This window comes from Scyliorhinus torazame, chromosome 5 (genome assembly GCF_047496885.1).
Source record: "Scyliorhinus torazame isolate Kashiwa2021f chromosome 5, sScyTor2.1, whole genome shotgun sequence".
In the NCBI taxonomy this organism is placed as follows: Eukaryota; Metazoa; Chordata; class Chondrichthyes; order Carcharhiniformes; family Scyliorhinidae; genus Scyliorhinus; species Scyliorhinus torazame.
In genome coordinates this window covers 173,500,787-173,514,775 of record NC_092711.1, presented here as the reverse complement: position 1 = coordinate 173,514,775, position 13,989 = coordinate 173,500,787, and the positions used below count along the sequence as shown (strand labels likewise).

At 46.5% G+C, this 13,989-nt stretch overlaps 1 long non-coding RNA gene across 1 annotated transcript; it reads right to left on the bottom strand.

Annotated features, from left to right (window-relative positions):
- Positions 1-7,003: 7,003 nt before the first annotated feature.
- LOC140422368 (uncharacterized) lies at positions 7,004-12,123 on the bottom strand. The gene is made up of 2 exons (XR_011947415.1): positions 11,842-12,123; positions 7,004-8,299 (listed from the first exon to the last, which is right to left on the bottom strand). It is a non-coding gene; the product is annotated as an uncharacterized lncRNA (long non-coding RNA).
- Positions 12,124-13,989: the final 1,866 nt, after the last annotated feature.

Here is a 13,989-nt window from a genome sequence, read left to right as displayed (position 1 = left end):
TTTATCCCAACTCTCTGCCTTCTGCCTGACAGCCAATCGTCAATCCATGTTAGTACCTTGCCTCGAATACCATGGGCCCTTATTTTACTCAGCAGTCTCCCGTGAGGCACCTTATCAAAGGCCATTTGGAAGTCAAGATAGATAACATCCATTGGCTCTCCTTGGTCTAACCTATTTGTTATCTCTTCAAAGAACTCGAACAGGTTTGTCAGGCACTACCTCCCCTTACTAAATCCATGCTGACTTGTCCTAATCTGACCCTGCACTTCCAGGAATTTAGAAATCTCATCCTTAACAATGGATTCTAGAATCTTGCCAACAACCGAGGTTAGGCTAATTGGCCTGTAATTTTCCATCTTTTTCCTTGTTCCCTTCTTGAACAGGGGGGTTACAACAGCGATTTTCCAATCCTCTGGGACTTTCCCGGACTCCAGTGACTTTTGAAAGATCATAACTAACGCCTCCACTATTTCTTCAGCTATCTCCTTTAGATCTCGAGGATGTAGTCCATCTGGGCCCGGGGATTTATCAATTTTTAGACCTTTTAGTTTCTCTAGCACTTTCTCCTTTGTGATGGCTACCATATTCAACTCTGCCCCCTGACTCTCCGGAATTGTTGGGATATTACTCATGTCTTCTACTGTGAAGACTGACGCAAAGTACTTATTTAGTTCCTCAGCTATTTCCTTGTCTCCCATCACAAAATTACCAGCGTCATTTTGGAGCGGCCCAATGTCAACTTTTGCCTCCCGTTTGTTTTTAATGTATTTAAAGAAACTTTTACTATCATTCCTAATGTTACTGGCTAGCCTACCTTCATATTTGATCCTCTCTTTCCTTATTTCTCTCTTTGTTATCCTCTGTTTGTTTTTGTAGCCTTCCCAATCTTCTGACTTCCCACTACTCTTTGCCACATTATAGGCTTTCTCTTTTGCTTTGATGCATTCCCTAACTTCCTTTGTCAGCCATGGCTGCCTAATCCCCCCTCTGATAACCTTTCTTTTCTTTGGGATGAACCTCTGCACTGTGTCCACAATTACTCCCAGAAACTCCTGCCATTGCTGTTCTACTGTCTTTCCCCCTAGGCTCTGCTCCCAGTTGATTTTCGTCAGTTCCTCCCTCATGCCCCTGTAGTTACCTTTATTTAACTGTAACACCTTTACATCTGATCCTACCTTCTTTCTTTCAAATTGGAGATTGAATTCTACCATATTATGATCACTGCCTCCTAAGTGTTCCCTTACTTTAAGATCTTTAATCAAGTCTGGCTCATTACATAACACTAAGTCCAGAATGGCCTGTTCCCTCGTGGGCTCCATCACAAGCTGTTCCAAAAAGCCCTCCTGTAAACATTCAATGAATTCCCTTTCCTTGGGTCCACTGGCAGCATTATTTACCCAGTCCACCTGCATATTGAAGTCCCCCATGATCACTGTGACCTTGCCTTTCTGACATGCACTTTCTATTTCGTGGTGCATTTTGTGCCCCCGGTCCTGACCACTGTTAGGAGGCCTGTACATAACTCCCATTATGGTTTTTTTGCCTTTGTGGTTCCTCAACTCTACCCACACAGACTCCACATCATCTGACCCTATGTCATTTAGTGCTATTGATTTAATTTCATTCCTAATTAACAAGGCAACCCCGCCCCCTCTGCCCACCTCCCTGTCTTTTCGATAGGTTGTGAATCCCTGGATGTTTAAATGCCAGTCCTGAACCCCCTGCAACCATGTCTCTGTGATGCCTACCACATCATACCTGCCAGTCACAATCTGGGCCACAAGCTCATCTACCTTGTTCCGTACACTGCGCGCATTTAAATATAGCACCTTTAATTCTCTATTGACCGTCCCTTTTTGTTTTCTTAGTGTGGTGGACCTTGGTTTACTGAGCCTTTCCATACACTGTGTCATATTTTGTGGGATGGGGACTATCGTAACCTCTCCTGAGTTTTGTCTTTTTGTGCTTTTTTGTATTCCTAAGCAGCTACGCTTCCCACTGATTACTTCACCTCTTGGTTCCCTGACTTTCCCTTCCCCCCCAATCTTTAGTTTAAAGTCCTATTGACCACCCTATTTATTCTTTTCGCCAGAACACTGGTCCCAGCTCGGTTCAGGTCCCAAAACTGATGCCAGTGTCCCATGAAAAGGAACCCCTCTTTCCCACACCACTCTTTCAGCCACGTGTTAACTTCCCTTATTCTTGCCTCCCTATGCCAATTTGCACGTGCCTCGGGCAGTAATCCGGAGAATATGACCCTTGAGGACCTGTTTTTTTAATTTGAATCCTAGCTCTTTATAGGTCCTCTTTCCTAGACTTGCCTATGTTCTTGGTACCGACATGGACCACAACAACTGGATCCTCCCCCTCCCTCTCCAGTATCCTTTCAAGCCGGTCAGAGATGTCCCGCACCCTAGCACCGGGCAGGCAACATACCATGCGGGACTCTTTATCCTGCTCACAAAGGATACTATCTATCCCCCTGATAATAGAATCCCCTACAACTACAACTTGCCTATTTACTCCCTCCCCTTGAATGGCCTGCTGAACCATGGCGCCTTGGTCAGCTGACTCATCCTTCCTGCAGCCCTGTTCGCCATCCACACAGGGAGCAAGTGCCTCATACCTGTTGGACAGAGTCAAGGGCTGAGGCTCCTGAGTTCCTGACTGCTGGTTCCCTTTACCTGCCTGACTTGCAGTCACACCCTGCTGTCCCTGGCCACTAGCAGGATTTAAACTACTTACTCTGACAGGTGTGACTGCCTCCTGAAACACAGTGTCCAGGTAAGTCTCCCCCTCCCGGATGTGCCTCAGTGTTTGAAGCTCAGACTCCAGCTCATCAACTCTGAGCCGGAGCTCTTCGAGCAGCCAACACTTACTGCAGATGTGGTCGCTGCAGCTCGCAATGGGATCTGCCAGCTCCCACATCAAGCAGCTCAAGCACATCACCTGACTAGCCATCACTAATTAATTAATTAGTTTAATTTAAGTTTATGAGTTTAGCTGTGTTTTTTTTTAAATTTGGGGCAGATTTGCTGTCAACCACTCAGATCACAGCTTCCCTCTGACGTCACTTTTGGGAAAAAAACTGGAAAACAGGAAGTTTCCGTTAGGTTTTTATACTCACAGAGACTGCTCCTCCTCCTCCGAACGGCTCCCAAAATTAGGCCCGAAGAAAGAGAGAGAACAAAACAGTAGGGAAAAAGCACCTTCTCCCACTCTTCACCGAATTACCTCACTGCACCAAATTACCAAATTCTCACTCTGTCTGTGTCTCACTCACTCAGGCTGTGTGTCATTGACCTGCGCAATGCTTACTAATGTGTGCTTTCTGTCTGTCTTTTATACAGACTTTAGGATGACTCACACTAAAACTTCAAAGAGCAGAATACAATGTGTACCTTTGAGCCCCTTAACAGGCCTCAGGTGACTGCCAGATAACTGCCTCTCAGCAATTAGGGTGGGGGCAGCTTCAGCCAATCAGACACTAATCTACATTGCACTTTTAACTGAAAAACAGCAAAATTAGATGAATTGGACAGGCTGGGCTTGTTTCCGATGGAGTTTCGGTGACTTGATTGAACCGTATCAGATCCTGAGGGGCCTTGACAGGGTGGATGTGGAAAGGATGTTTCCTCTTGTGGGAGAATCTAGAAATTGGAGTCACTTCAAAAGTAATAACTTGCCCATTTACGGCAGAGGAGAACTTTTTTCTCTGAGAGGGTTGGGAGTCTTTAGAACTCTCTTCCTCAAAGAGCAGTGGAAACAGAGTCTGTGAATATTTTGAAGGCAGAGCTGGATAGATTCTTGAAAATCAAGGGGTTGAAAATTTATCAGGGGTAGGTGGGAATAAGACCACACTAAGACCATAAGGAATAGGAGTAGGCCATTCGGCCCTTCCAGCCTGCTGCACATTTCAATCGGATCATGGCTGAAACCAACATTCCTCACGTTCACTTTCCTGCCCTTTCCCCGTAATCCTCGGTTCCCTGACTGATCAAGAATCTATCTGAGCTGGGCAACACGGTGACACAGTGTTTAGCACTGCTGCCTCACGCCGCCTAGGTCCCAGGTTCGATCCCGGCTCTGGGTCACTGTCCGTGTGGAGTTTGCACATTCTCCCCGTGTTTGCGTGGGTTTCGCCCCCACAACCCAAAAGATGTGCAGGGTAGGTGGATTGGCCACGCTAAATTGCCCCTTAATTGTAAAAAATGAATGGGGAACTCTAAATTTACATTTAAAAAAAAAAATCTCTCAGCCTTAATATCTTCAGATTTTCTGAATTTGCTGCTATTACTTACTCATTTATTCCAACATTTTTTAAAATAATAAACGTTAACTAAAAAAACAAAAACAAATAAATAATAAATGTCAGGCTAATCGCCCGATAGTGTCTCATTTTATCCCTCCCTCCCATTCTGAATCGGGGGGTTGTCACATTGGCAGTTTTACAGTTCTCTGGTACTGCTCCAGAATCCAAGGATTTTTTAAAAATTACAATCAATGCATCCACTATCCCTGCAGACATTTCTTTTAGGATCCGAGGATGCAGCCATCCAGGGGACTTCTCGTATCCCCATTAGTTTGTCCAATACGACTTCTCAGTGATGGTACTTAATTGCTCCCTCCGTATTCTTTAATATTAATGGGATATTCGAAGTATCTTGATGCATAATATCTGTTTAACTCCTCTGCCATTTCCTTGTTCCCCATAACTGACACAGCAGCATGAAGGCACAGTGGTTAGCTCTGTTGCTTCACAGCTCCAGGGACCCGGGTTCAATTCCCGGCTTGGGTCACTGTCTGTGCGGAGTCTGCACATTCTCCCCAAAACTGCGTGGGTTTCCTCCGGGTGCTCCGGTTTCCTCCCACAAGTCCCAAAGGACGTGCTGGTTAGGTGAATTGGACATTCTGAATTCTCCCTCTGTGTACACGAACAGGTGCGTGGCGACTAGCGGATTTTCACAGTAACTTCATTGCAGTGTTAATGTAAGCTTACTTGTAACAATAATAAAGATTATAATAATAAAGAATATTCTTACTATTTCCTCAGATGTATTTTCTAAGGGGCCTCTGTGGAGTTGAGGATTCAATCAGATCAGCCGTGAACTTATTGAATGGTGGAGCAGGCTCGAGGGGCCGAGTGGCCTACTCCTGCTCTTAATTCGTATGTTATCACATCCTTTATAATAGATTGTAGCATTTTCCCTCCTACTGTCAGGCTAATGGGTCTGTGGTTCCCCGTTTTCTCTCTCCCTCCTTAAATATTGGGGTTACATTTACCACCTTCCAATCTGCAGGAACCATTCCAGAATCTATAGAATTTTGAAAGATGATCACCAATGTATCCACTATCTCTACAGCCACCTCTTTCAACACTCTGGGATGGAGAGCATCAGCTTTTGGGGATTTATTAACTTCCAACCACATTAATTTCTCCAGTGCTACTTTTTCACTAATACTAATCTCTTTCAGTTCCTCGTGCTCACTAGTCCCCTTGGTTCTCTGGTATTTTTCGGACAATTTCTGTATCTTTCTCTGTGAAGACAGACACACATTGTTTAGTTTCTCTGCCATTTCCTTATTCCCCATTATAAACTCTCCTGTCTCTGCCTGGAATGGACCCACATTGGTCTTTGCTAATCTTTTCCTTTTCACATTCCTATAGGAGCTTTTCCAGTCAGTTTTTATGTTTCTCCCCAGTTTGCTCTCAGATTCTATTTTCTCTTCATCAGTTTCTCGGTCCTTTGCTGAATTCTAAAACAAGTTCCCAATCCTCAGACTCACTACTATATTGTCTCCTCCATTGATCTAATGGAATCTGTCACTTTTCTTGTTTGTCACGATAGCTTCATTTTGCGGTTTAATTTTTGCTTCTTAAAGGTATCTATATTTTATGTAAATAAAATGCTAGCGGTTCCCTGTCGATTGTCTATAAGCATTCAAAGAACAACAAAGAACAAAGGACAGTACAGCACAGGAACAGGTCCTTCGGCCCACCAAGCCTGCTCGGATCAGGATGTCTGACTAAACTAAAACCTTTTGTGCTTCCAGGGTCTGTATCCGTCTATTCCCATCCGATTCATGTATTCGTCAAGATGCCTCTTAAACGTCACTATCGTACCTGCTTCCACCACCTCCTCCGGCAGCGAGTTCCAGGCACTCACCACCCTCTGTGTAAAAAACTTCCCTCGCACATCTCGGCTAAACTGTGCCCCTCGCACCTTAAACCTATTTCACCTGGTAATTGACTTTTACAAACTGGGAAAAAGCTTCGGACTATCCACTCTGTCCATGCCACTCAAAGTTTTGTAAACTTTTATCAGGTCGTCCCTCAACCTCCGTTGCTCTAGTGAAAACAATCTGACTTTATCTAACCTCTCCTCACAGCTAATACCCTCCATGCCGGGCAACATCCTGGTAAAACTCCTCTGTACTCTCTCCAAAGCCTCCACATCCTTTAGGTAATGTGGTGACCAGAATGATAGGCAATATTCCACGTGTGGCCTAACTAAGGTTCTGTACAGCTGCAGCATGACTTGCCAATTTTTATACTCAATGCCCCGACCAATGAAGACAAGCATGCCGCCTGCCTTCTTAGCTCCTTATCCACCTGCGTTGCCACATTCAGTGATATGTTTATTGTAATTTCCCAATCTACCACAGACAACTTGCCCCTCAGACCATGACAGTCTCCTTCTGTGAGAAACACCCAGATAAATTAGGCAAAAGAATCAGTTAACCACCATAGCCCATCTTCATGGTAACATGGCTGCTTTGGGAACTAAATATCTATCAACGTGCAAACACCTTTTCATTCTGTGCCCCTCGTCAAACTTGGAACCAGGTAATCGCAACGAGGCTCAAAAATGGTCAGCCCACCGGAGGCAGAGGTGTTAGACCGGCCAGTCCAGCAGAAAGAAACCCTCCAATCATCACCATTCACCAGATGTCAGAATGAACAAAATGCAGTCCTGGATGTCAGTGAGAGCACAAACAATAATAATGGAGCCAACATCTGTAATTTATTGTGAACTTGTTGGGAGTCACAAATCACAAAACCCCTCCCCACATTGAGAGCAGATGAATGTTCTCTCCCCAGAATTAACTCGCTAGTGTCTCCGGAGTTGGGACCGATCACTGAATGTCTCCCCTGCTCAGAGCAGGTGAATGGCTTCTTCCAGGTGTGAACTCACTAGTGTTCCTGCAGGGTGTATGGATATCTGAATACCTTCTCTCACGAAGAGCAGGTTAACACCTTCTCCCCTGTGTGAACTCGCTGGTGTCTCTGCAGGTGGGATAGCCGAGTGAATCCCTTCTCACACTGAGAGCAGGTGAACGGCCTCACCCCAGTGTGAATTCGCTGGTGTATCTGCAGGCTGGATAACCGAGTGAATCCCTTCTCACACTGAGAGCAGGTGAACGGCCTCTCCCCAGTGTGAACTCTCTGATGTATCCGCAGGTTCGATAAAGCAATGAATCCCTTCTCACACTGAGAGCAGGTGAACGGCCTCTCCCCAGTGTGAACTCGCTGATGTGTCAGCAGGTTCGATGAAGTGGTGAATCCCTTCTCACACTGAGAGCAGGTGAATGGCCTCTCCCCAGTGTGCACTCGCTGGTGTGTCAGCAGGTTCGATAAAGCAATGAATCCCTTCTCACACTGAGAGCAGGTGAACGGCCTCTCCCTAGTGTGAACTCGCTGGTGTGTCAGCAGGTTAGATGAAGTAGTGAATCCCTTCCCACATTGAGAGCAGGTGAACGGCTTCTCCCCGGTGTGAACTCGCTGGTGTGACTTCAGGGCGGATAACTGAATGAATCCCTTCCTACACACAGAGCAGGTGAATGGCCTCTCCCCAGTGTGACTGCGTCGATGAGCTTCCAGCTGAGATGGAGCACTAAATCCCTTCCCACAGTCCCCACATTTCCATGGTTTCCCCATGTTTTTGGTGTCCTGGTGTCTCTCCAGGTTTGACAATCAGTTGAAGCCTCATCCACACACAGAATACGTGTACAGTCTCTGTCCGCTGTGAATGGTGTGAGGTTTTTCAGGCTGTGTAACAGGTTAAAGCTCTTTCCACAGTCAGTGCTCTGGAACACTCTCACTCGGTTGTGTGTCTCTCGGTGCTTTTCCAGTCACACTGATGGTTAAAATCTTTTGAAGCTGACAGATTGAGCAAACACGGCATCTCCTTCGAGATTCAAAGTCCGGTGATATCCAGTTCCAAGGAATTGAGAGGCTCAGCCAGATTGAGACGTGAAGTTTGAGATTTCTGTCTGTAATCCCTCCTCTTTTAATATCCTGTTAAAAACAATTTACAAAAGACATCAGTACAGGATAGAAATTCAGAACAGACAATTCTAGTTCCTAGAGCACATTCTTTCCTCTCTCATTCCCCAAAAGCTGTAAATCTCCATCCCACACACTCTCCCTCCATTCTCACTCTGCTGTATCTAATATTCACCCTCCCAATTCTCCTGAAGGTGCTCATTCAGGCTGATTGACAGATCCATGCTCACTGCTTCCTGTCATGGGCACAGAGATCATAATAAATAGGAGCTGCAGTTGGCCATTCGGCCCATCGAACCTGCTCATTTATTCTGTGGGATCATTGGCCGATCTATGTCAGCGACATTCTCCGTGTTATTGACCAGAGGCTGGGTGTGCTGACTCAATATCTGTCAGCTCAGGAGGCCGAGCTGAACAACACCATGAAGAGGCTCGACGATCCGAAGGAGAGAATCCTGAACATTGAGCGAGATGCCTCCTCGGCGGAGGCAAGAATTAAATCCTTGGAGAACCAGCTGAGTGGCGTGGGAGAAGCCTGGCGGACTTGGAGAACCGAGGGTCAGAGAAAGAAAATCCGAGTCGTCGGCCTGCCAGAAGGTGTGGAGGCTGAGGCTCCCGTTAGGTTCTTCGAGGACCGGCTGCCACGTTTTCCCAAGCTGGATGTAAAGTCTGGGTGTTTCAAATTAGAAAGGGCATCAGATCCTGTCTTTGAGGCCGAAGGATAGTTTTCATCCCAGGCCTGTAATCATTCACTTCCACAACTTGAAAGACAGCAGTAGGTCCTGGAGACGGGTATGATGAGGTGGGACCTGGCTCCATAAGGAATCAGGATTTTCCTTCTTCCAGGATTTTTCAACAGCAACGCAAACGAAGCATCGAGGCTTCGATGAAGTTTGAAAGGAACTGAAGGCTGCGGGAGTGAATTATGTCGCTTTACTAGCGACCCTGAAAATTGTATCCGACAACTCCGTCAAGACTTTCGATAATCCGACTACTGCCTTGGCCTTCATTAAATCCATGAAGCGCAAGGATTTGGAGGGATGGTTTGCAGCTCGGACTAACTCAGGCTCTAATCTGGACTCGGATTATCTTATCTCAGTTTTGGTAGATGTGCCGTGTGCTTATTATCCGTTGTCTTCTATTATCCGAGCGTTAATCATGGCAAAACCGAGTGGCGCCATTGCTGAAGGGTGGATGGTGGTGGCTGCAGGTCTTCACAGGTGGGTCTAAAATGCGGGAGGGACATTCGATCCCCATTCCCTTGTTGGCCCTTCTTTTCTTCTAATTTTGGAGAAGGTATCCTGAGGGTAACGACAGTCTGGCCGTGGGGTTAACCCTCCGGGTCCTCAGTCTTATTGAGGAATGTCCCCATGGATCTATTGTGGTGGTGATTCTTTTGTATTTTTCTTATTATGGGAGGGTTTATGTGTTGTTGACTTTATCCTACTCTGGTACAAACAGGGCTTTTATCTGTGAAAGGAGCAGTTTGGAGAGACTTTGGTGCCTGTGGTGTAAAGTGAGTTGGAGGAGGGGGTAATGGCGCACGCCCGATTGTGGTGTGAAAATCTGTTCTTGTTCTCTCTGTCGCCTAACTAATGGCGGCAGTTAATCTATCTCAAATACATAGGCTCCAATTTGACTTACTTGTTCCTCCTGGGCTTTCCATGAGTGAATTCAATTTAACTTAGGCCCGGAGTAGGGCACAGTGGTTAGTACTGCTACCTCAGCGCCTGGGACCCAGGTTTAATTCCAGTCTTGGGGGGCTGTCTGTGTGGAGTTTGCATATTCTCCTCGTCTCTCTGTGTGTTTCCTCCGGGTGCTTTGGTTTCCTCCCACAGTCCAAAGATGTGCAGCGAAGGTGGATTGGTCACGCTAATTTGCCCCTTAGTGTCCAAGATGTGTAGGTTAGGTGGTTTGACCATGATCAATGCACCGGGTTACGAGGATAGGATGGGGCGTGGGCTAAAGTGAAATGCTCTTTCTGAGGCTCACTGCAGACTTGAAGGGGCAAATGACCTTCTGCACTATAGGAGTTCTATGTCATCTATGTTGTGTGATTCATATTAATTTGTAAAGATCTGTAAAGATTTAATCACCTGCTAATGGTCGCATTCCAAGCATTATTTGGCATCTTTGAATTTGTCTATATATATGTTTCTGGAACATACCTCTTCATTCACCTGAGGAAGGAGCAGCGCTCCGAAAGCTAATGACATCGAAACAAACCTGTTGGACTTTAACCTGGTGTTGTAAGATTTCGTACCATATTAATTTGATTACGCTATTAGTCTGTTTGTAATATTTTTGGGTTTACAAACTGAATTAGCACTGCAGCCTCGCGGCGCTGAGGTCCCGGGTTCGATCCCGGCTCTGGGTCGCTGTCCGTGTGGAGGTTGCACATTCTCCCCGTGTTTGCGTGGGTTTCGCCCCCACAACCCAAAGATGTGCCGGCTAAGTGGATTGGCCGGGCAGCACGGTAGCATTGTGGATAGCACAATTGCTTCACAGCTCCAGGGTCCCAGGTTTGATTCCGGCTTGGGTCACTGTCTGTGCGGAGTCTGCACATCCTCCCCGTGTATGCGTGGGTTTATTCCGGGTGCTCCGGTTTCCTCCCACAGTCCAAAGATGTGCAGGTTAGGTGGATTGGCCATGATAAATTGTCCTTAGTGTCCAAAATTGTCCTTAGTGTTGGGTGGGGTTACTGGGTTATGGGGATAGGGCGTGGTGTTGACCTTGGGTAGGGTGCTCTTTCCAAGAGCCGGTGCAGACTTGATGGGCCGAATGGCCTCCTTCTGCACTGTAAATTCTATGATAATCTATGAATTGTGATATAATCTTACGTTCTTTCCCCACTCACTACTTTAACCTGTTAACTGGTTGTTCAATTGATCTGGCAATTCATCCCTCAAATATCTTGTTCCAAATTAATTCCGCAATATGTTGCTTGGATTTATGTTGGCAATATCTCTTGTTCTGCTCTGTGCCCATTTCCCACAATTTTTTCTGTTACTCTGTTGCATTCATTGTTTCAAAACGAATTAAAACATAACAATTTATTTAAAATCTGTCCAACTCATCCGTGAATATATTCAATGACTCCCACACCCCACTGGTCCCCATGGACTAATAACCGGAAATATATTACATAACTACAGTACAATATTACAAGGCTAGAAATAATAATAAATGTACGTTATTACATAACTTTAAATAATATATCTAATCTCTACCATATAACAACAGGAGACATGTCTCTGTCTGATATTAATTTACTGTCCCCTTAAATGTCAGCCATTGCCTGGAGAAACCAGCCCTTCATTGTGAATATTAGGAAAGAGACCATCCTTTCAGCCAGACAAATAAATGTGTCAAGCTGAGGGAGCAAAGGATGTCAATGTCTTTAAGAGAGAGAGAGAGAGACCTGGGCCAAGCTTTCCAGAGTCTGCACCCTCCCTGGATTCACTTCCTTTCCCTTCAGTTGCTGCAAGTGACCAATTAAAGGTCAGAATGAGAAAAGGAATAGAAAGGAGGAGAAAATAAAGTGTTTTACTCACAGATGTTGGAGACAGGAGGACTGTGAGGTCCCAGTGTTGCTCAGTGTCCAGCTTCTGCCTTCAGACAACGGCGGAGCTGATTGGATAGGGGATCACCAACTCTTCCGGCGCACGCAAAGGAATCCGCGGTGACGTCTCACGGTTCCAGTGCGCAGGTCCGGCGCGCGGACACTGCAGCTCCGCCCCACTCATTGTTCCCCCTCCTCGAGGCAAGGTTTCCAGGCAACCGCCTGACGGCTCCGGCTGACAGCTGCGGCGAGAGCGAGAAGCCTCTGGATGATTTCCCCTCCCCCCTGCACGGGACTGCGCATGTCCAAGAGAGAGGAGAGGCTGCGCATGTGCGATAGAAGGCCCACCCCTGACCTTCCTGCTGAGGTATTGACCAATGGAAAGAATTAGAACCGGAAGGACTCTTGTTCTCCAGCCAATAAGCGCGCGTTTGTGTGAGTGGAGACTGAGCTTCACACAGACAAAAATGCTCTCCTGTCTCCAACATCTGTGAGTAAAACACTTTCTTTTCTCCCCCTTTCCATCTCTTTTCTCATTCTGACCTTCAATTGGTCACTTGCAGCAACTGAAGGGAAAGGAAGTGAATCCAGGGAGGGTGCAGACTCCGGAAAGGTTGGCCCAGGTCTCTCTCTCTCTCTAACACATTTACACCGTTTGCTCCCTCAGCTTGACACATTTATTTGTCTGGCTAAAAGAATGGTCTCTTTCATACTGTCCACCATCCCAATATCCCCTGATGCTCTCAGTGCCATCGCAAACGGTTCGATAGCCAGGGCAAACAGCAGTAGGGAGAGCGGGCGCACCTGCCTCATCCCCCGGTGCAGCCTGAAATAATCTGAACTCAATTGGTTTGTCGGTACACACGACACCGGTGCATGGTATAACAACCGGACCCAGTCCACAAAACACTGTCCAAATCCAAACCGCCCCAGGACCTCCCACAAATAGTCCCACTCCACTCGATCAAAGACCTCTGCATCCATGGCGACCACCACCTCTACCTCTCGTCCCTCTGGAGGTATCGTGATCACATTGAGTAGCCTCCTGATGTTGGCCGCCAGATGCCTCCCCTTCACAAACCCCTCTAGTTATCCCCTATCATCCCTGGGACACAATCCTCCATTCTCGAGGCCAAGATCTTAGCCAATAGTTTGGCATCTACATTTAGCAGGGAAATCGGTCTGTATGACTCGCATTGCCGTTCCAGCCTCCCCGAACAGGTGCCGGAATGTGGCGACTAGGGGCTTTTCACAGTAACTTCATTTGAAGCCTACTTGTGACAATAAGCGATTTTCATTTCATTTCATTGTTTGAGGTCCTTTTCCTGGTTCAAAATGAGGGAGATCGAAGCCTGCGACAACGTTGGGAGAGCACTCCCAGCTCCCTTGCCTCGTTAAAATCCCTTACCAGCACCGGCCCCAATACCCCAGAGAATTTCTTATAAAATTTCACCAGGTACCCCTCCAGACCAGGGGCCTTGCCCAGTTGCATCACCTCCAGTCCCTCTATCTATCTCTTTCTGAAACCTATTTCCTTTACTTGCTTTTGCTAAATCGCCATCTTTCTTTTTTTTAAATCACTCAGTCATTTTGGACTGTATTATAATTTGAAGAATTATCACAATTTGTAATTGAATGAAAACTCAACGACTGTATTTGCTAAAGACAATCAATCTGACCTAATCTTGTGTTGACAAACAAAGTTTACCAGTGGCACAAGCTGACAAAGTTCAACTGAACTTTGCCACAAAGCACAGACTTGATCTCTGTTATTTTGGAACTAAGAAGGGATAACGGATATCCAGGATTCCGAATAGATAGAGAGATCCATCAGGCTTCTATCTACGGGAAAGGCAGTGGGGCAGTTGAGAAGGGTAAGAAGGGTGGTGTACGAGTAGGGGGAGAAGGCGAGCAGGATGCTAGTGCACCAGTTGAGGAAGCAGGAGACTGCAAGGGAGACCGGGAAAGTGAAGGATGCTTCTACCAGTGCAATTGGGGCCCCCAGGGCCTCCACCTGCTCCTCTTCCATCTTCAGGAACTCCAACCCCTCTAAGGTCTGCCTCATCGCCCCCGCCCCGGCAGGGGGTTCTGACTCGTACAGCTTGCTATAGAAGTCCCGAAACTTCCCATTCTCACCCAT